The sequence below is a fragment of the Pezoporus flaviventris genome, unplaced genomic scaffold (assembly GCF_033815535.1).
Source record: "Pezoporus flaviventris isolate CSIRO_AGI_PZ_B2104156 unplaced genomic scaffold, CSIRO_AGI_Pfla_v1 ptg000031l, whole genome shotgun sequence".
In the NCBI taxonomy this organism is placed as follows: domain Eukaryota; kingdom Metazoa; phylum Chordata; class Aves; order Psittaciformes; family Psittacidae; genus Pezoporus; species Pezoporus flaviventris.
The window spans coordinates 40,050,597-40,072,386 of NW_026892579.1; positions in this window are offsets into that span (position 1 = coordinate 40,050,597).

Here is a 21,790-nt window from a genome sequence, read left to right on the forward strand (position 1 = left end):
TGGGAAGTGCTGGGCACAGCAAGTCTGTGTGCAAAGAGCTGTGTGATAGATCCAGTCTTAATTGCACATGTGAGGTAGAGTCAGATGTGTATGTTCCTCTGTGTCTGGCTTCAGACCTGCTGTATGCCGCTTGCTTTTCACGTTTTGGTCCTGTGGGTTTATGTGTCTTACGACTGCACAGTGGTATAGTTTTTAATCACATAGCCATAAGCTCGTTTCCCCAGAGGAACCCTAATGTTAAGTAGTAATGGTATTCTTTGGGGAAGTTGTACAAGAGGAAGCTTGCAAAATTCATTGTGTTTAGTTTAGCAAAATAAAGATTAAGAGATTTGTTATCTCAAAAAGAGAGTAGATATGGATATAAGATTGTTGTTTAAATGGAAGACCGCTGTGTGTAAAATGGACATTAGTGAATTTAGACTGAATTAGAAGATTTGGAATTTTCAGAGCAGTGAGGCTGTGGAACAACTTCCCTGTGCTGAGGGCAGGAAGGCCATCTGCATTGAAAGTGGAGCCTGATCAATTTATAAAAGTGCTTATGTGAAGTGGTTACCTGAGACAGCAGGAGACTAAACTCCAGAAGCTTTCCAAATGTGTGTTTCTAGTTAATGTTTCTTTTATTGCTTACTCCATATATACTTTAATGTACAGTTTACTGCATACCATTATCCTTCATCAAATAATTAGGAAAATTAATTTCCCTTAGTGCATTTCAGGAGTGCTATCACCCTACTAATCATTAATGACTTTACTCATGTTGCAGCATTAGGGAATAGTTGGCATTATCTTGTCTATTTCCAGGAAATGAAAAATATTAACACTTCTGGATACCTTTGTGGAGAAATATAAGGCCTTAAATTCCCAGTGGTAAATACTAAATCAAAGACCTTCATTTGCAGGATGGTAAATGCTTTATGCTACTCTACATGTACTGAAGTCCACCTCCCACTGACTTCAGATGCACCTACTCACATTCAGCATCTTAGCAGCTCACACCACAAATTACTCAATTGGGGTGTGTGAGAAAAATGAGGAATATATAATGCATATTCCTTAGACTTACATGGGAACTTCTACCAACAGAGTTAAAAAACAGTTTTCTAGAGGCTCAGTTATTTGCCGCAACTGTAAGACTCTCCTTTCTGACCAGAACCAGGCCTCTCCATCACATGCTTTTTGTATCTGTAGCAAATGACGTAGCAGCTTTCTTCCCTACAGTAGGTACAATGGGTACGTGGTAGGTGAAGGTAGCCACTCGCAAACATATAGCACAGTGAATTCAGGTAAATACATAAGTGAAGAACCCTAAAACTCAGGCTTCTGTTGGGGGATTGTCGTGGTTTAAACCCAGTCAGGTAATTCGTTCGCTCACTTCCCCCCCTTTCTTGCCCTCCCCCTGCTCTTGGAGGGACGGAGAGGAGAATCAAAAGAATGCAACTCCCAGGGGTTGAGATAAGAACAGTTTAGTAACTAAGGTATAACACAAATCACTACTGCTACCACCAATGATAATAATGATAAAGGAAATAACAAGGGAACAGAATACAACACCTCACCACCCGCTGACCGATAACTCGCCCCCCAAGCCCGACCAAGCTCCGACCGATACCTCCTCCAACCCTGCAGTCCCCCAGCCCTTCCGGCTAACTCCCAGTTACATCCTGGGCATGACGTGCTGTGGTATGGAATAGCTCTTTGGTCAGTTTGGGTCAGGTGTCCTGTCTCTGCCTCTTTCTGGCTTCCCCTCCTCCCTGGCAGAGCATGAGGCTCACAAAGTCCTTGGCCAAACCAAAACATCATTGTTATCAGCTCTGTTTCCAAGCTGAAAGTCAAAACACTGCACTGCACCAGCTACCAAGAAGGAGAAAAATGACTGCTACTGCTGAACCCAGGACATTATCCACCCCTTATTCCATACCATTCATGTCATGCTCAGATCCCGCATTTTCAATATACCATCACTCTTATCTAAGTGCACTCTTATCTTAGTGCATGGACCAGTCCCTATAAAGCTGCTGAGTCCATCTGGTCCATGATGTCAGGCTCCATCTCTTGTAACAGTCTTCCAGAGCAGGAGAGACTGTGTGCAGTGTTCACACTCGTGAATAACCTGGGCAATAGCTTCCATTACTACGTCCACCCCTCGATCATGAGTCCGTCTCTATGTTGCATCTCTGCCCTGATGGCCTCAATCTCATGGGCCCTTCCAGGCTCAAAATAATTCACTGTCCCCTTCAGCAGTTTCTGCAGCTTGTTGCTGGGGACTCCACACAGCTGCCTTCCATCTCTGATGCTTCCAAAGCACTGGAGGGGCCCAGTGGACTAGATACTTGCCCATACCGTCCCACACACCCTGCCACTCATCACTGTCCAGCCTTGGAGAAAACCTTTTGGTCCCCCTATATCCTCGTCTAACCCCAGACAAGACGCAAACCTGACTCTGCTTAACTTTTGAGGTCGGACAAAATGGTTGTGGGTAGAACACAGTCTGTGTGTGTGCCAACATGCTGATCCCCACCACAATCATCAGGCAGGTCCCAAGGATACCCAAAGGCCATTCAAAACCTTCAGAACTCTCAGTTGATGCTGCTGTACTTGTCACTGGGGCTGGTGTAGCTGCTGTGCTTGCCGGCTCTCCCACCACCAGCTTCTCTTTTCTTGAGTCCAGCTCTTCCTCCTCTGCCTTGCTGGGAAACGCTGCGTGGTCTTCTGCATCCTCCCGGGGCTCGGGGGGCGGCTGCCGGGGAATGCTCTCGGCCGTCGCGGGGCTCGGCTCGGCCGCGGGGCTCGGCTCCTCCGCGGGGCTGGGCTCGGCCCCCGGGCTCGGCTCGGCCGCGGGGCTCGGCTCCTCCGCCGCCTTCTCCCTCTGCTCGGCAGCCGCCTCCTTCCGCTCCTCGACCTCCCCGACCTCCTCCACCGGCAGCCGTCCCCTCGCGGCCTCCGGCCCCGCTCCCGCCGCCGCTTGGTCCCCGGGGCCGCTCTCCCGGGGCCGCTTCAGCAGCCGCCGGCTCCCGGGGCCGCTCCCCCTCGGCTCCCCGCAGCCTCACGAAGATGGAGAGTAGGGCGAGGGCCAGGACGGTGAAGAGCAGCCGGACGGCCAGGTACAAGTCCACGGCCACGTCCGTCCCGCCCTGCTGCTGGAGCCCGCCCGTATTACAAGCCATTGCCATAAAGCACAGTGAGACAAGAACCTTAGCCCAAGCCCCACACTTGATAAACACTATCACAGCAAATACCGGCTCTATGTAAGTTACAACGGTCTGAAGCTGTGAGATCAAGAAGAACAACTCTGATACCCAATAAATCAGCATTGTGATGAATGACTATTAATCCAGTCAAATCTGTCGTTATCTCAACCCTTCGTGCCCCACGTTGGGCGCCAAAAAGAACTGTCGTGGTTTAAACCCAGTCAGGTAATTCGTTCGCTCACTTCCCCCCCTTTCTTGCCCTCCCCCTGCTCTTGGAGGGACGGAGAGGAGAATCAAAACCCACGGGTTGAGATAAGAACAGTTTAGTAACTAAGGTATAACACAAATCACTACTGCTACCACCAATGATAATAATGATAAAGGAAATAACAAGGGAACAGAATACAACACCTCACCACCCGCTGACCGATAACTCGCCCCCCAAGCCCGACCAAGCTCCGACCGATACCTCCTCCAACCCTGCAGTCCCCCAGCCCTTCCGGCTAACTCCCAGTTACATCCTGGGCATGATGTGCTGTGGTATGGAATACCTCTTTGGTCAGTTTGGGTCAGGTGTCCTGTCTCTGCCTCCTCCTGGCTTCCCCTCCTCCCTGGCAGAGCATGAGGCTCACAAAGTCCTTGGCCAAACCAAAACATCATTGTTATCAGCTCTGTTTCCAAGCTGAAAGTCAAAACACTGCACTGCACCAGCTACCAAGAAGGAGAAAAATGACTGCTACTGCTGAACCCAGGACAGGGATTTACTCAGGCTGCCTCTGCACAACAGTGTGGCTGAGCTCTATGGATCTGCGGCATTCTCCTGTACTATCTGAAAATGCTGTAGGTAGCAGTAGAAAAACCTCATTTTGCGTCCTGCATTGAGTGGGATGGAGATTCTTTACTATTAGTCTCAAGTCTGTTCACTTAATGGTAAGAGAATGTATTTCATCTTTATAAAGGCCCTGTGTTCTGGTGGTAAGGACTTTCCTCTTTTGCTCCTGTGCTGCTTCCTGTCATCTTTGCCTTATTTTCTGCCCCCTAATTTACATTGCTATTACATCTCCTCCCTTTCTGATTCCCACCTTCTGCTCAGCTCTGGCCCGTATGCTCCCCATCTTGTTCTCCTTGGTGTCATTCTCTCTGTAGTTGTACTCTCTGTCCTTCTTTTCTTGTTCCAATTTCTAATGCATCTTCTGAGCAGAGAAGAGGACTTGCTTCAGAGCACTAGATGGTTAGCAGTCTTATGTGAGAGCTAGAGTCTTAAGGAAATTCTGCTAGCAAATTTTAAGATGTCAGCTGAACATACGAAAATTGAGTTTTCTCATTAGGCTTTCCATATTTGGAACACTTAACTTCCAACTGGCCAACTTCTTGATGAGTTTAAAGGTGCCACTCTGGTAGTTATAGGCGTTAGAATTCTTCAATAAAATGGTAATAAAGTTTGTTAGCCTGGACAAAACTGGAATTGCCTCTGATTTTCTCTGTTCTAGCTGAAACATGAAAAACATGCCAAGCGTGTTCATGGAGACTGTTCCCTTCTTCGTGCTGTTGGTTTCTCAATCCTGGTCCTAGCAGGTCCAGTGAACCTCTTGTAGCTCCAAAGCCTGGGGCCTCACTGTACTGCAGTTGCTTAGAGACACTCATGGAGGGGTCCCAACCGGTCTAGTTGGACACAGGGCTTTTGCAGATCTCCCTAGGCTTCTCTCTTCTTTTCCCTGGCTGTGTCCCAGCAATTGTGACTTGCAAGGACAGAGGAGGCAAGTGAAGCTCAATGGTATCCCGGAGAGTTAAGCTGTGTCTTTTTTCATGGAAATGTAACAAATAGCCTTAAATGACTTTAATGAAGTTAAATGCAACTTGCTCTGCCAAGACAGGATAAAGGACAACCTTTTGCATGAACAAACAGGAGTGGCAAAAATCATCAGGATTGTCAAGTAAATCTTATCCTCCTATCAGAAGGCAACAGTAGGGCCTCTAGAATTAAGATAAATGCAGCTAATGCCCCTTTAATGGTGATCTGATTATTCTTTCATTAGAAGTAACTAGTTCCCTTTTCTAATTATATGGCTTGCTTTTGTCAAAGAAGAATTACCCAGTTTATGGGAGTGGACCATTAAAATCTCTCATCCGTGAACAGTTTATTGTGGTGCTATGAGGTTGCTGGTTTCAGAAAATGTCTATATTGCAATAGATACATATAGATTTTTGGCTCTGCTGTTTTGCCAATGGTCATGACAAATGAGAAAGCAGGTAGTGGGAATGCATGTGCAAAGCAAAAATGAAATGCACAGGGCAGAGAGTATAAACGCTTGCACACATTTAGCATGAGAAGTATTGGAGGGGAAGAGAACACCAGGTAACAAGACCAAAATGCATAAAGATGTGCTGGTACTTGGAAAGGCTTCATCGTTTGTTTAGGAAATGCTATCCATTGTGCTTTTGATCTCTGCATTTCTTGCTGTTTATTTCTATCTTGCCTTTCCGCTGCTGCTGCCATATGAGCATGTTATCCATACAGGAGAAGGGACGTCAGTCAACCAGATTACACAACAGGGGCTGGAGAGGGGGTTTTGGATGTGTAGTTAGGAACACGGTCAGGTTGTGAGAAAGTCTCAGGTCTTGCAGGCAGGCCACTCTTGTTAGTCTGGATATCTAAACTGGTGTAGCTGTGGTGGGGTATAGATGTCAGCCTGCAAAATCAGTGCAGAGAAGCAATATCTCTTACTACATCAATTAACAGTTGGAAAAGCAGACAAGCATTTGATCTTAAAGCACCCAGTGTAGTTTCTGTATATGATCTAAACACATTTTTTGTTCTATGCCATATAATATTAAGCCTGATAAGGATATTTGAAGGTCAAGTGTTTGTGTGTGGAAAATGATCGGTAAAGGAATTATGAATAATTCTACCTGTACGCTGTAGATAAGCATGGAAATTTACCATGAACAAACCACTTTTTTTCTGAAATACAGTGCCTGATAAGGGAGCAATAACAACAAACAATAATTATCAGATTATTCCCAGTGTAGACAAACCTTAGGAATAAATGAAGGAAAGGGAGAGGACAGAAAAGACAGGCATGGAAAGAGGGTAGTCAAGTGGTTAACCTGAGATACCTGTGGGAAGATGTGATACAACTATCCTTTCTCATTTGGACTTCAGAGGCTAAAAGAAACCCTTTAGTAAGCCTCGGAAGTTTATTTAAAGGTAATATATTTTTTGAAACTCAGTTTTGAAGAGTTCTTGCTCTTCCTTCAGCTCCATGTGGCAGTAGGATATGTATGTATTGATCTTTTGCTTACAATTTGTAATGATGGTTCTTGAAAATGAGTTTAATTAGGACTCAGAAATCTGAGGACTATGAAAAGTGCATGTTAAATCTCTAGCTAGTTATGATTAAGTACCTGGTACACCATTAATAATGATTATTACATAGAATGAAATAATCCTTCAGTGGAAGAAGGAGATGGCATAAACACATATATCTCCATGTATACATATGTACATACTTTAGTCTGAAATGCTCTTTGCCAAGTCCAGAACAGGACCCTATACATGCATCTTTAGTAACTGAATTAATTTTGGCAGTTAACATACAGCGTCTTTACTGAAATATTTTATTACCATTGTACTTATCTGCCATCATTATAAGTAAGCTGCTTAATGATGGCCTGTGCTAATGCAAATTTTATCACTTAATTACTTGCATTATTGTTGTAAGAAGCCTCAGATACACAAGATGAGCATCCATGGAGCTACAAGCAAGAAAAAAGTGCCTCAGTCTAGTGAAAGAGGTCTCTTGGCAATAGGTTGCCTCCTGTATTAGCAACATGAGCTTCCCAACAGGAGGTTGCCTTCTGAAGAAACCTAAAAGGCATCCCCCCCTTTCCCTCTTCTTCTGCTAATGAGAGTAGAGCATTCTGTTAAGGTAAAGAGCTAGACTTACCACATATAGCCCAGGGAAGAATAAAATAATGTACTGCTGTTTGCTGTGTTGGTAGGTAATGCCATTTCTGCAGTGGGAGATACTTCTGAACAGAGAGATTCACATGTGGTCCTGATCCATGGGTGAGCACATAAGGAGTTTAGTCTGCAGGTCATAGGTGTTCACAATGTTAAACAGTGATGCTGGGAAGAGTTTTCAGATCTGATTTGCATGTATTTGAGCACTGGAGACTTTCAGATGGAACACACAGAAAAGATGTTATTAAATCCCAGTATTTATGTCATTCTGCTTCTTTATGGGATTCCTCCCAGGGCAACTAAATGGTTCCTGTTCTTCCCAAATTATTCTTGTTTGTGTAACCTTCAGTAAAGTGTTTTTGGAAGGTTAAATGTTATTGTCATGGAGTTAGCATTGCTCTCCTTCTTAGGAACAGGCAATTCTAAGAACTGATATAATGTATTTAACTACAGTGTTTTTATAAATCTTTGCCTGTATTGAAAGCTGTGCATAGATCATTAAAGTAATGATAACTAAGAGGAAGGCTTCAGTACAAAATGTTACATTAAATGTATCAGATATTTCATTAATCTCATTAATTACCACCTTTATTAGTGATTTTATTCAATTTTTTTTTTTCCTGGAGAGACGGTGTCTTGCCTTCCCTGGGTGAAATACTGGAGAATACTGGTTGGCCAGGTTGCTTTATTGTTCCCATTCCACTGTCATTAGAGCTGGTCAGGAAATGAATGTCCTGCTCTGTCAAATGCTTCAAGAATTGAGACTTCTTACCCTGAAGAAGAAACTTGTAGAACTTTTCTTATTAAAAAAGAAACCCTACCTCACAATACGAATGAAAGCACTCACGTGGTATGTGAGATCTCTTTTCAAGTTCCCATTTTGTGTTTTTTCACTTCATTGTGTTATTTTAAATGTAGAGTGATCTCTCCTGCCTTTTCCTTAACACAAGAAATTTTTCAAAGTGGTAGTTTTATTGATCATTAATTTTCCCACAGCCGCTCCTCACGTTTCAGCAGATAACTCTGGACCAGAACCAGCTGTTGTTCCCTGGCTTCAGTTCAAAATTTCTCCTGAAAATAAATACATAAAAACTCCATCCTTCCCATACTAGGGACTCCATACACATAACAGGGAAGAAACATCTGGCTGTATAATAGGAAATATGCAGAAAGCTAAAGTTTTGATATTAATTGTGTGTTTTCCTTCTTAGCATGCATAGTTAAAAAAAACTTTGTTGTGGCTGTTACTGTGGTTGTTTTACTATCCCACCCTGGAATCTGTATCAAAATCCTAAAAAATGCTACATGAGAAGAGAATCTGGAAAGACACTTTTCTAGAACTTAGGAGAAGCAAACTTTCTATGAAGAAATTAATAAGATTCATCCTTCTTACAGCAACAGTGAATGCCTCCTTCTTAGGAAACATCAGAATCTGTGGCTTTCACACACTGTTTCCACAAAATTGTCCTGTGTGCTAAATGCGTCAGGTCTTGCTCATTGAAGTAAATTTTTGCTTCCCTTCTCCAGATACTCTCTCTCTTTTTGTTTGGTTGGTTGGTTTCGGGTTTTTTAATTCATTGAGCTAGGAAGTGCCCATAAGCTCCTCTCAAACCTGAAAGGCAGTTCTGTTTCAAAAAGTGTTAATGGAACATCACACAAAGCACTGTGCTTCAGAGTTGATATCGTAATGGGTCAACTTTCTGCTTAGACCAGCATGCTGTTACGTTGAGAGTTTTGAATTATAAGATGGTTCTACCATTTCAAATAGCTTGTATTGGTTCCAAATATGTTTGTAGGAAAATGGGCCTTTAGTAAAAGTAATTGGATTTGAGATTCTTTAGAATTGGCAGGTAGCCATCACTGAGGGCAGAAAAACTTCAATTGGCAAAGGTTGTGTCCATAGGAGAGAATTGTAACTGATGTGTTCTTGGATAGGTAACTGCCCAGATAAGATTTAGGCGTGGCGGGGACAAACATGGTTTATATAGTAGTAATGTGAAATAACAAAGACTTTATACAATGAGAAATCATTTGAGAAATAATCAGTTCTCAAGCTTTATAAGTTTACAGGGGAATCAGGAACCCCTTTTGGAGTCCTATGAAACAATTTACTTGAATAATTAAAACTACTTCATTGTATATTTAGTGAATATGTATAGCCATAGAATGGTTTGAGTTGGAAGGGACCTTAAAGATCATCTAGTTCCAAACCCCCTGCCATGGGCAGGGACATCTTCCACTAGACCAGGTTGCTCAAAGCCCCATTCAACCTGGCCTTGAATATTTCCAGGGAAGGGGCATCCACAATTTCTCTGGGCAAGCTCTTCCAGTGTCTCACCACCCTCACAGGAAAGAACTTCTTCCTAATATCTAACCTAAATCTACTATTTTAAGTTTGAAACCATCGTGCTTTGTCCTTTGCCCTGTCACTACAGGACTAGTAAAAAGTCTCTTTCAATTTTTCTTGTAAGCCCCCTTTATATGTTGAAAGGCTGCAATATGGTCTCCCTTGTAGATTAATCAAAGGGCGTATTGTGGGAATGTCAAGTCTGTTTCCCAAGCCATTGTTAGGATACTCCACAGAAAGGTAGACATGGATTTCTCTCTTGTAGGCATAGGTCCAAGTTGCTATATTTTTAAGCATAGCATCCCTAGCATCTCTGTAAACCTGTGAAAAACCTTTCCAGGGGACAGTTCTTCCCATCCCACTGAGCCTCTGGAGGTGTCTCTTTCCATATCATTAAGCAACTAAATAAAATGAAATAGGTTGAGCATAAGCTGAAGTCTACAAATATGAGAGCAATGTGATGATTATTAATAATGGCTGAAGTTTACTCTTAATGGACCAATACGAAGTCTATATACTAGTTGTGTGCAGGTTGTGTTCATTCAGGAGACACATAAGCAGTCATAAGGTCTGTACATAGGCCTAAATTTCGTACAGTTTGAAGTGCTATTTGTTAGGTGTCTGAATTCTCTTTTTCCTCTTTTATATCTCACTTATTCATTTGATGTAATTTTTTTCAGGTGGAGAAGAATAATCTTTATTGCTGATGCAGTTGGTTTTATTGTTATTCTTGGCACACAGCTGTTTAATTGGTTTGAACGAACAGTAGTTGCAGGGCATGGTAAGTAGGATGATTGTCATAAAGAGTCATTTAGTGCTTTGCTTTCACAGAGCACAAACTCACTTTGATTCACATTAAAAGGATAAGGCCTGGATTTTTGTCTGGTGTAAATCAGAGAAAAATGCTGCCTGTTGTGAATGTGTGTCTTTTGTATTTAATTAATTGCTTGAAGATTTTACTTGTAAGCCCATTGTAGGATTTGTTCAATCCCATTTAGTTCACCCTTGTTTCTGAAACTCTTCTGTTATATATGTCTGTGGAAACTTTCTGTTTCTCACATATCTTTGTGATGGGAAACTTGGTACTGAATGCTGCTTGCAAGGTGGGACTATATTGATTTAGACAGTGTTTTAATGCTTTCAGGACTTTTCTCAGTCCAATGCTTCCTCATATTCTGTCAGCTTTTTAAAGTGATGCTGAACACTGTGCAGATGTTCTAATTTTGTTGACCACATCAATACTTGTATGATTTCTTCCAAGGCTGCACATGATAAAATGGATTTTCCTCTGTTTTGTGTTGTCCATTCAACAAGCATTTGTTAAGTTTATGTGCATGTTTTTCATAACCTTATCTCAGGCTTCTGTTTTGACTGTCAAATAACATCCTGTTGCTTGTATACCTGTTCTGCTCACACTCTTTTCCAGATCATAAGTCAAGACATCAGGCAGTAGCTGCATCCTTAGGTACTGTGCAGTTAATCTGGTGAAAAAGTGAATGAAAAGTAAAACCTGTATTTCCACTTTTTTGCCTACATCGGTGACAACGGCAGAACTTGCTTCAGCTGGGAAGGCAGCTGAAAAAATCTTCTTGTCCCTGTAGACTTTACCATTTGTTGAAATTTGCGTGAGTTTGGATAAAAAAATTATGTTGTGAGCAGCTGTGGTGGCATCAGGATCTCAGAGTGGTTCCAAGAAACCTGTAGGAGTTGCAGGACTGGAGGCCATGTATGAGTGTTTCCTATGTTTACAGAGCCATACACTTGTGACCTGGAGTCTGACCGCCCCAGACTGCCACTGGTCGGCAGCTGAGAGCTTGGGTGGAAGGTAAAGGTGGGCTGATATTGACCCTGCTTCATTGCAAAAGAGCTACTTAAGTACAAGAGCCCAATGTGACATTCCCTTCTGTAGTTCATCTTATCCCTCAGATACATGTAGGCAGCTTGCAGAGGGAATGGGTTGGGGTTTCGAGGGAGAGAACGCATGAGCAGATGTGGAAAAATGGGATCAGATATCAAAATCCCAGGATAGGAGTCCCAGCTGATAAATCTGAACAAAAGAAGTGTTCCATTAATTGGAAGGAGAGGGTTATATCTAGTCCAATTTGGAAAAGGAGATCTACTTACTTTTCAGCATGTTGCTGAAGCAGCTTCTGAAGAGGTTGTTTTTGCAGACCTATCTCCCCTCTTAGGGGAAAAATAAGTAAAAATAAGCTGGGGTACCTTTGGAAAGAAGGTATGAGGGAAGCTGGAGTGCTCTGTGCTTGTTCACTGAAGAACGAGAGCAAATTCTGTGCACGTGTCAAGGCAGGAGCATGCCTAGTTGGTTGCATCTGCTTCAAATGCTGCAGTCCTACCTTGCAATTCACTGCATTAAGTGCAGCCTAAACCTCCTATATGCCAGCCCTTTTGTATCTCCCTTCCTCCCTCCACCAAAACAGCCTTCATACCTCTTGAACCTGAATTTGTTCCACACACAATAAATACTGTCTTTGAATATATTTGAGCAAAATCCCAGGAGGACTTTCAGTGCTAGCGCATTCACTTTATTACTGGTAAAAATGACTGCTTATACCTCTTGGCATCACACTTTGGTTTCTCAGCCCTGCATCACATTAGCAAGGAGTTGTCAGATTGTGCTTAGCTACTTGGTGCTCCTATTTTGCTGCTAAATTTTGGGTCTCCAAGTTCGTAGCAGAAATTCTGGCTTTACTCCCTAAATACACAATTTTATGCTCCATGATTCTCAGTTTTATCCTGCCTGTTTTACTCTTATCCCACCTGTATAATGCTCTGATCTTCTTCTGCATTGACACAGCCTTTGAATCTTGTAATATGCTCTTGTTTCATGAACATGTTTTTATTTTCTTGTACCAAGGTCATTCATGAAAGTATTAAATAATATCAGTTCCAAGGTTCCAAGCTCGAACAAGCCTTAGTTGGTTGTGCAGGGTACGTTTTGTGGATAAACAAAGGACACAGCACACATCCTCATGGGAGCAAATCAGCCTAATCCTGGTGACTTCTGTAGACTTATTCTGGTTATTCAGAGGATGCTGCTTTGTTTCAGTCTTCTGTGCTGCACACAAATAGCAAAAGAGTCCCTTGTCCTATGGCCTGAGTAGCTTTATAAGCGCAACAAAATACGGTTTGGAAGAAGCATGGTTGGATGGATAACACTGGTGTTGAGGTGGAGGCAGGACAGAAATACTGGTGTCTTACTACTGAGTGCATTTTGTAGCAACTTTTAAGGAAAAGAAAGTGAGCGTCTTGTGTGGATGTGGGAAGAGGCAGTGGATACATGAGCTGAATGCCCTGAATAGCCAGGTAAGTAGTTTTACAGAAATGCTGTGTGTTCTTGGGGCATAGAGTCAGAAATGCATTGTGCTCCTGGAATGAATCAAACAGCTGCTTGTGAAAAACAGATATGTCTTTGTATAAAGCATTAGTCAAGCTTATTGCATGTCTTCTTGTGTACAGAATGCTATTGTCATATTTCATGTGTAGCTTTTTACCTTATGTGCAGAATTAATTGCAATTTCTGTGGAATGGAAAGATATTTTTGATGATTTTTTTTTGTATAAAGCAAGGAGTACTTAGAGCTAAACACTGGGCAAAATTATTCAGCATCTGGAAAGCAGTTAGGATTATTAAAGCCCACTGTCTCCAGGAGGGTTATCTGCCTCTCCGTGATCCCCAAGAGCTGTTGTGTTGTAACGTATTGACCCTACCTTCTTCAGTTTCTCTTTTTATTATACTGGTGCTCTAGAGAAACACAAAGGAGAAAACCAAGAAGTTACTTTCTAACTTGCAGGCATTAACTCAGTGCAGAAGTCCTTTAGTCTTTTCCTCAGGTTTGGGTCTTCATTCTCACAGACTCTTTCCAGATTTAAACAAATCTGAAGTTACAAGGATTTCATGTTCCCAAATTTTTGCTGGCCCTCTGAGACTGTTGTATAAAAGCAGTGTTTTTCTGGTAACTCGAGGTTTATTAAATGTGGCATAGATTTTTAGATATCCAGGGAAGGAGCAGAAAGGTAGAAGGCTGCTAACTGGAGAGAGGCAGCTTAACTGGAGAGAGGGGGTGTGTGTCTCTGTTAGGAAGGTCTACGGCTGCCTCTGGTATAGGGTAGCAAAGTGTATGAGAGGCAAATCAGTAAGTGGGCACCTTCAGGGCTGTCCTCACTTTGAAAGCTGTCACTGGCAAGCTTATTGCCAGCAGGCAAAATCAGATTTCTTTTTTAATGAAGGTAAGGATGGAAGAGGAAAAGTACTTTCTATTCTTTTAGAACACTGGCCCAGACTAGACACAAGCACACTCCCAGTATGAGCACCACCAAAGAGCTGTGTCGATGCGAAGTCTCCATGCTAACGGAGATCACTACTTTTGGCATAAGTTCATTTAATTCCAGCTGGTCAGCATGAAGCACACTGCAAAATGACAGGAAAGCTGCAGAGAATTCCCTATAGCAACTGTCAAAATTGCTTTCTTTTGGCAAGTGTCTGCATAGCCTAAGCTCAGCAATTTCCCTCATAACAATAATTTATGCTGGCTCAAAGCTGACGGCATCAATTAAACCATAAACCAGCAATATGTCTCTAGAAGATTTTCCCCCTTGTTCAGTTCAGTAAGCACTGTTAGAATAAAAGAACTTTTCCTTCCAACTGATGTGGTTTTCCTTTAGCTGTAGACTTCTTTCACTGATGTAATGCCTTATCATCTGGGCAATCAGCTCAGCAGAGGAGGAGGCAACAAACTTTATCAGTGATCTTGATGAGGGGGTTGAGTGCACCCTCAGTAAGTTTATAGACAACACCAAGTTGGATGGGAGTGTTGATCTGCTGGAGGGTAGGAAGGCTCCGCAGAGGGATGTGGACAGGCTGGATCAATGGGCTGTGGCCAGTGGTATAAGGTTCAACAAGGCTCAGTGCCAGGTCCTCCACTTGGCCCACAGCAGCCCCATGCAATGCTACAGGCTTGTGGAAGAGTGGCTGGAAAGCTGCTGGTAGAAAAGGACCTGAGGGTGTTGGTTGACAGCAGCTGAACATGATCCAGCTTGTGCCCAGACAGCCAAGAAGGCCAACAGCATCCTGGCCTGTATCAGTCCTAGTGTGGCCAGCAGGGCCAGGGCAGTGATCATCTCCATGTACTGGCCACTGGTGAGGCTGCACCTCGAATCCTGTGTTCGGTTCTGGGGCTGTTGTAGTTTAACCCCAGATAGCAACTCAGCCCCCTGTGGTGGCATGGGGAAGAGAATAAGGAGGGTGAAAGTGAGAAAACTTGAGGGTTGAGATAAAGACAGGTTAATAGGTCAAGCAAAAGCTGTGCACACCAGTAGAGCAGAACAAGGAATTCACTTACTATTTCCCCTCAGCAGGCAGGTATTCAGCCACCTCCAGGAAAGCAGAGCTCCATCACATGTAAAGGTTACTTCGGAAGACAAAGCAGCATCACTCTGAACATCACCCCTTTCCTTCTTTCCCCAGGTCTATAGGCTGAGCATGACATTGTGTGGTATGGAATATCCCTTGGGTCAGCTGGAGTCAGCCATCCTGGCTACGTCCCTCCTAACACCTCATGCACCTCCAGCCCACTTGCTGGTGGGGTGAGGAGCAGAAAAGTCCTTGACTCTGTGTAAGCACTGCTCAGCAGTAACTAAAACATCCCTGTGTTATCAACACTGTTTCTAGCATGAATCCAAAACATAGTCCCATACTAGCTACTGTGAAGAAAACAAACACTATCGCAACCAAAACCAGCACATTCTCCACCCCTGATCCCTTTGGACTAGACCATCGGGTTTAACTTTGCAGTGAACTTCTCCCTTTGACCCTGTGCTGGCTTGGGCTTATCCACGGGGGTGTACCTGCTCCAAGAACAGCCTTACCTATAAGCCACAGTCTTTAGGAATATACTTGCTGTGTCTCAGACTTATTCACAGCCACAGTCGCTTTGAGGTGTACCTGCTCTGGCATGGCCTTACCCATAGCCACATGGCCTTACCCATGGCTGCAGTCCTTCCTGAGGTCTACCTTCTATGTCATGTGCGATGAAAACACGCTTCAAGGTGCTCCAGCTTAACCTCATGCACAGCCGCTGATGCTTCACGGTATACCTGCTGTGGCTTGGACTTATCCACAGCCACAGATGCTTTTAGGTGTGCCTTCTCCAGTGCAGACTTCTCCTTGGGCCAAAATCCCTTCAGAAGTATACCTGCCATGGCACAGACAACCATGGTCACAGACGCTCTGGGGTGTCCTGCTCATGGACTCACCCATGGGTCACAGTCTCTGACTTGAGTTTACATGGGAATTCCAGCCTGTCCAGTAACAGGATAGCAACAGCAGCGATGCCCTGGCCATCTGTCAGCTGTACCAAAACATCCCATACACAGCAGAGTATGATGATAAGTGGTACAGCAGTACAGCCAACAGTGAAAGCCAAAAGCAGCCACTAACGAGCACTAGACTAATATACAGCAAGGCAAGCAAGCACCATGGCAAGCATAGCAGCCTGCTAATTAATAGCTAACCAGCAATAACAGGTATAAATTTGATCTAGCACATTCCAAACTAATCTATCATTATCTCAAACCCTTCAAGCTCTACACTGGTTGTGGTTTAACTTCATCCAGCAACTTAGCACCTCACAGCCACTCACTCAATCCCCACCCTCCCCATGGGACTGGGAGGAGAAGTGGTAAAAAAGTAAAGCTCGTGGGTTGAGATAAGAATAGTTTAATAGTTGAACGAAAGTAAAATATAATTATAACTCTGATTATATTTTGTAATGAAAATTATATATAGTAATGAAAAGGAAAAGAGAGAGAGAGAGGAATAAAACCCGAGAAATAAGAGGTGCCCAATACAATTGCTCACCACCTGTGGACCAATGCCCAGCCTATCATGGATCAATGGCTCCTGGCCAGCTCCGCCCAGTTTAAGAAAATTATCCCAGTCAAAATTGTGACAGGGGCCCTCACTACAGGAAAGACATTCAGGCGCTGGATTGTGCCCAAAGAAGAGCAACGAAGCTGGTGAAGGGCCTAACACAAGTCTTACAGGGAATGATTGAGGGAACTGGGGTTGTTTAGTCTGGAGAAGAGAAGGCTCGGGGGACTTTATCACTCTCTGCAACTACCTGAAGAGAGCTTGTAGCAGGGCAGGTGTTGGTCTCTTCTGCCAAGTAACAAGTAATGGGACAAGAGGTAATGGCCTCAAGCTGCTCCAGAGGAGGTTTAGAGTGGACATTTGGAAAAAAATCTTCACTAGAAGGGTTGTCAAGCATTGGAACAGGCTGCGCAGGGAAGTGGTTGAGTCACCATCCCTGGGGGTATTTAAAAGGGAGGTGTAGATGCGCTTAGGGACATGTTTAGTGGTGGACTTGGCAGTGCTGCATTGATGGTTGGGCTCAATGTTCTTAAAGGTTTTTTCAACCTAAATGATTCTGTTATTCTATGACAGATATGGGAGGGTGTTTTGGGGGAATGGAGCAGATTTCTTGTCTGCAATATTATTTGTTTTGAAGAGTGGCATTTCTATCGTCCCTGACTGCATGTGCAGTGTAATGCATCATCCTTTGGAATGGTTACTTCCCCATCTACAAGGCAGAGCAAGGCTCCAGCTGGGATTCAGGGAGAACTGGACCAATCAGGTCCAGTAATAGGTCTTCACTGGTAGGCCTTGTTACCTTTTCTTGATGCTGGTGGTACCATTCTTGCAGCCTATCTCTAGTTCCTTTATTTTTATCACAATGAGGGTGCTAACTAGCATTGTCTGCTTTTTTCTAGTACTAACTGCTTGCTAATGATGTGGCCCAGAGTGTCTTCTCAAAAGGTCATCAGCTCCAGGCTTCAATATGGCATTGTGTGGTAAATCAGCTTGCTGTCAGCTAGAATACTGAAGACCTGCCCTGGGCTGTTTGCCAGAGCACAGGAAGGCAGGTAATGGCTGCAGTAAAAAGTAGGTAGCTGGCAAAATAAATTGGGATGTCAGCAGCAGAATGTGGGGTATATTTAGAGGAAGGATGCATCTACTGTTATTCTGAAACGGTTAGACTCCTCCAGCAGCTTACTGAATCGGCCTCCAAACTTGGTTTAAAACAGTTTGGAATAAGTAACATTACTTGTAGGGGCAAGCCTAGTTAACGATAGTCTGCAAGCTGTCCTGTGAGGACCTTCAGTGAAGACAAGGATGACATTCTTCCTTCAATAGTATTGATATCTCTCTTGGTTCAGAAGGCCAAAAGGGAGGAGGTGGAAAAGCTTGTTCCTCCTTAGTTTGAGCCACACCTGAATGTTCAGTATTGTCCTTTTTCATTCCTGATTAGTGTTTAAGAGCTAGTCCCACTGTTGTACCAGTCCTTAGACTTAAGCAGTTCTCTGAGTGCAGTGGAGAAGGAGTTGCTATTCCCAGCTGGACATGGTTACTATTGTTCATTGTGTATTGAGTGTTATCAATGCTATTGAACTCAGAGCAAGTTTGTGAAATGCACTATACATAACTCCTATCCCTCTGACATCCATCCAGCTGGAGTTCAGTGTGGAAAGGGAAAGACAAGAAGTCCTCTCCTGGCTCATCCCTTACTGCAGGAGTTCACTTTTGTTCCATTTCCCCACATTCTTTGCATTCTTTGTAGTCTGGGTCTGGAGATCCAGCCATACCATCAGCCTTCTGCAACGCTACAGGCCTGAGGCACAGGGATGAACCTTAGGGAATGTTCAACTGCAGGAGAAGGGGGAGTGCATCTTGTGGACCATCTCATACTTTCCACTGAAATATTAGGGATCTGTCTCAGAGGGAGCACTGGGGTCGAATATCCCTTGTTCAAATCAATGTCCTTTCAATGGTGGGGGGAGAAAAAGTTCCCTCTCCATGGTAAAAAAGGCAGGACCAGCAGCAGATTTGGTTCCTGAACTCAGGATGTCATATTATCTACCTTCCCATGTGAATTTTGCCATTTGTGTTCCACCAAATCTATGCAGAAGCTTCCTAGCACACTTCCAGGAGGATGCAACACACATTTTAAGGTACACTGAAGGCAGTATGTTTTGTATGTACAATAATGGGCTCATTCTTATTTCAGTTGCAAGCTTTCACTGCCAGATAGTTTGGGAGTAGCTTAGTTCCTTTGATAATGCAGGTATATAGCTGCCAGGTTGGATCTGCCCTGAATGATGTTTGCTTTCACCAAGCATTTGTCCTTTGAAGCATTTGTTCAAAGGAGACCCTTATTTTGTGATGCCCAGCAAAGGACAGCTTGAGAAGCCACAGCAACCTGCTCTAAGCCAGTTTTTGAGCTGAAAGGAGGAATATGGCCACAGCACTGCTTCCCACCGTTAGGGAAAATAAAGCTGAGTATGTTGCTTTTTCCTGCTCAAAGAAAGCAAAATGAAACAGAAGCCTCTCAGGCTTTTGTATCAAGCTAACTGACTAGAAATCTGGACTTTATAGCTGAAATCTAATCTCTGTCAAAGCATTTCAAAGATGTGCATCATGCCTGTTAAAGGCCTTATAATCCTGGTAACAGAACTTGCATGAACAGTGCATGTTCATTTGCACTGCCCTTGCCACAAAGTACCCTGGTGGTTTTCCTTCTGTCTTTCTTCTGCATCATGAGGGAGGCTGAGCACATGTTAAAACTCGCAGTCTGGTGGTGAAAGTGCCTGCTTTGCCTGGATGTGTTAGTTAGCTCTTAAGAGACTATAAGCAATTTAAAGGCAATAATGTAAGGTGGGGTCGTGTGTTTCAAGTATTGCTGCGCAACAGGCAGTGATGCCCTGCACATAGTATCTTTGGGAAGTTCCTATCACTTTGTCATCTTGACTGTACTCGATGCATCAGAGAGAGTATCCCTGTGGCTATGTGGTTACTGCTGTATTTATTTATGCAGTCCCTGTCCATCTCAGCCCTTTCCAGGTTACAGAAGCTGGAGAGGGCATTAGGATCTTTCTAATGAACCAGTGTTTGGAGCATAATAGAGCACTTCATTTATGCACATAGGAAAGCTTTGCTTACCCTGCGTAGCTGTAGAAACAGGAAGCTGTTGGATACAGCCCCTGTTCTCATCATCTTCCACTGCCTGCATGTCACTTAAGTGCCACTAATAACCTCCAGCCCAAAGAAGTATCATGCTTCTCACAGATTTTTGAAGCTTTGTCTGGTTCATTAACCCCTGCTTCAAGCACTGCTTGAGAGCTTGTTAAAACTGAACAGTAAACATCTAAGTTATATCCCAGCACTTGGTTTAATTTCTTTCCTTTTGCACTTAATGCAACATTTTGCTTTTGTTTAAAGTCCGCCTGTTTTTCTGGTGTATGCCCACACAATGTGAAGTGTTTGAGATTGCTGTGTGACAGATACTTAAAATATTTATATTGCAAGCCAAAAACTGGCTTATAACTCATCCTTTTAGCTGAAATCCTGAAGCACTGGTTGAGCCTTAGGCCTGAAACACTGCTCAGCTCTTTTTCAAGTTTACAAGTTCAGCTTTCACTAATAGATCTAAAGTTCCTAAATGTTACAACTGCCTCAGTTTATTAAAAAATGAGGAGATTGTGTTAACTGATGTTATGCTGTTTAGACTCTTCATTACTTGTTAAATACCTCAAAAGCATCATTAAAGGCTGTGGGAGCTGGGCATTTACTCAGGTGCACTGGCTGATGGACTGACATGAGGAGGGAAAGCCAAGCTAAGCCAAGCCAAGCCACAAGGGAAGAACATTTCACCCTCCAGATCCTTTTATCAGGTCCTTTCCTAGGGCACAACTTGTTTACAACAAAGGAATATAGTTATAACACAGTCCCTGGGGGGCACTTCCCTGTCTCCATTAACAGGAAGAAATAAGACACACCTTCCATGTGACCTGAGAAACTGCTTTCTGACATGCCACGCAGAGCTGAGGTAGGCAGATGCGCCAAAACCATCCCTAAGCTGCTGCCCTATCTTGTAAAAAGCTGCAGCATTTCTTAACACATCTGAGCTCCTGGAGCCTGGGATGTCAAAACGCAATGAGATGCTTTTGAAGATCCTACCAGGCCCCCTGTCTGATCCAAAGGTCACGTATTGCTGTGTGTGTTGAAATCAGAAAAGCAAAATCCTTCTGGATGAGTTGAAAGCAGTGCTGCACACTGATATGGATATGCTGCCTATTTATAATGTGGATTGTTTCCTACCAGTTGCAAGCTAGAGCTCTGCTTCATGGAGATGCTGCACAAGCCCTTGAAGCGCCTTGGCTTAGATGCCAGCTGGGGCTGATACAGTCTTGTGAGGGGTTCTCAGTTTGCAGAAGCAGTTTCCAATGGGACAGAAATTCCTCTGGATTATAAATTGTGTCCTTAGGTTGGTCTCCATATTCAGAGTTGTGTTACTGAAAATATTTCATCAGTATAGCTGCATCTCAAATTTGCTAACAACTAATATGTCAGAAGTGCTGAGCATCCAAGATTCCTGGGCTTCTGGCATCTCAGCTCTGAGTTTCAATCTATGTATTTAACTATGATATTAATTCTGCATTTGTTATGCACACCATGAAATATTTTTTACTAAAGCTCTTTTGTTAACAGTAGGTCAAGTTAAGTTGTAGTGCTTTTTACACCAAGCATTTTGTTCAGAGCTTGCTTTTGATAAATACTAAACAATTTTAAGGAACGAAACATCTTCTATCCCCTCTTTCAAGATCATGGCCATGCTGTCAGGCTTACGAGTGGACTACAGGGGAGTCTACACCTTGATTTCTGGAGGCTGCTGGATCCCACTGCCTGCAGCAAGGCTCTGGTCAGGTCAGGCAACAGCAACAGAACCCTCACCTAAAGAAAACATCAAAAATACACCAGTTAAAATACTCTTGCAGAATGGTGCCCAGCTCTGATAAGCAGAGGTGAGCAAAACAACAGGAAAAATGGGAAAAGCCTGAGAAGAATTCTCTAAAGGTGGTGGCTTGAAATCTGCCCTTATGTAACTTGTTGAAGTCACCAAATATGACCTAGTTCCAGCAAACTCATTCCACTTTTATTCTATAAATAGTTTTCTCTCTCCAGTGGCATGAGTTTAAGGCTTAATAGTGGTTTGGCAGTTTGCAGGGAAAAACCTGAGTGGTCTGCCAGTTTGCTGTGAGGGAGGAGCAGAGAGATGGTAAAACACCCTGTGACTCATTCCCACTGGAGCCTACTGACCTAAGGTTTGAACTTAACCCCTTTGTGGGATTCAGCATGTGCAGTTATTAAGGAAACATAGTAAAGCCCAGACCTCAGGGGAGGCTGCCTTTCCCAGCGTCCTGCCTGCCAGTGTGACTC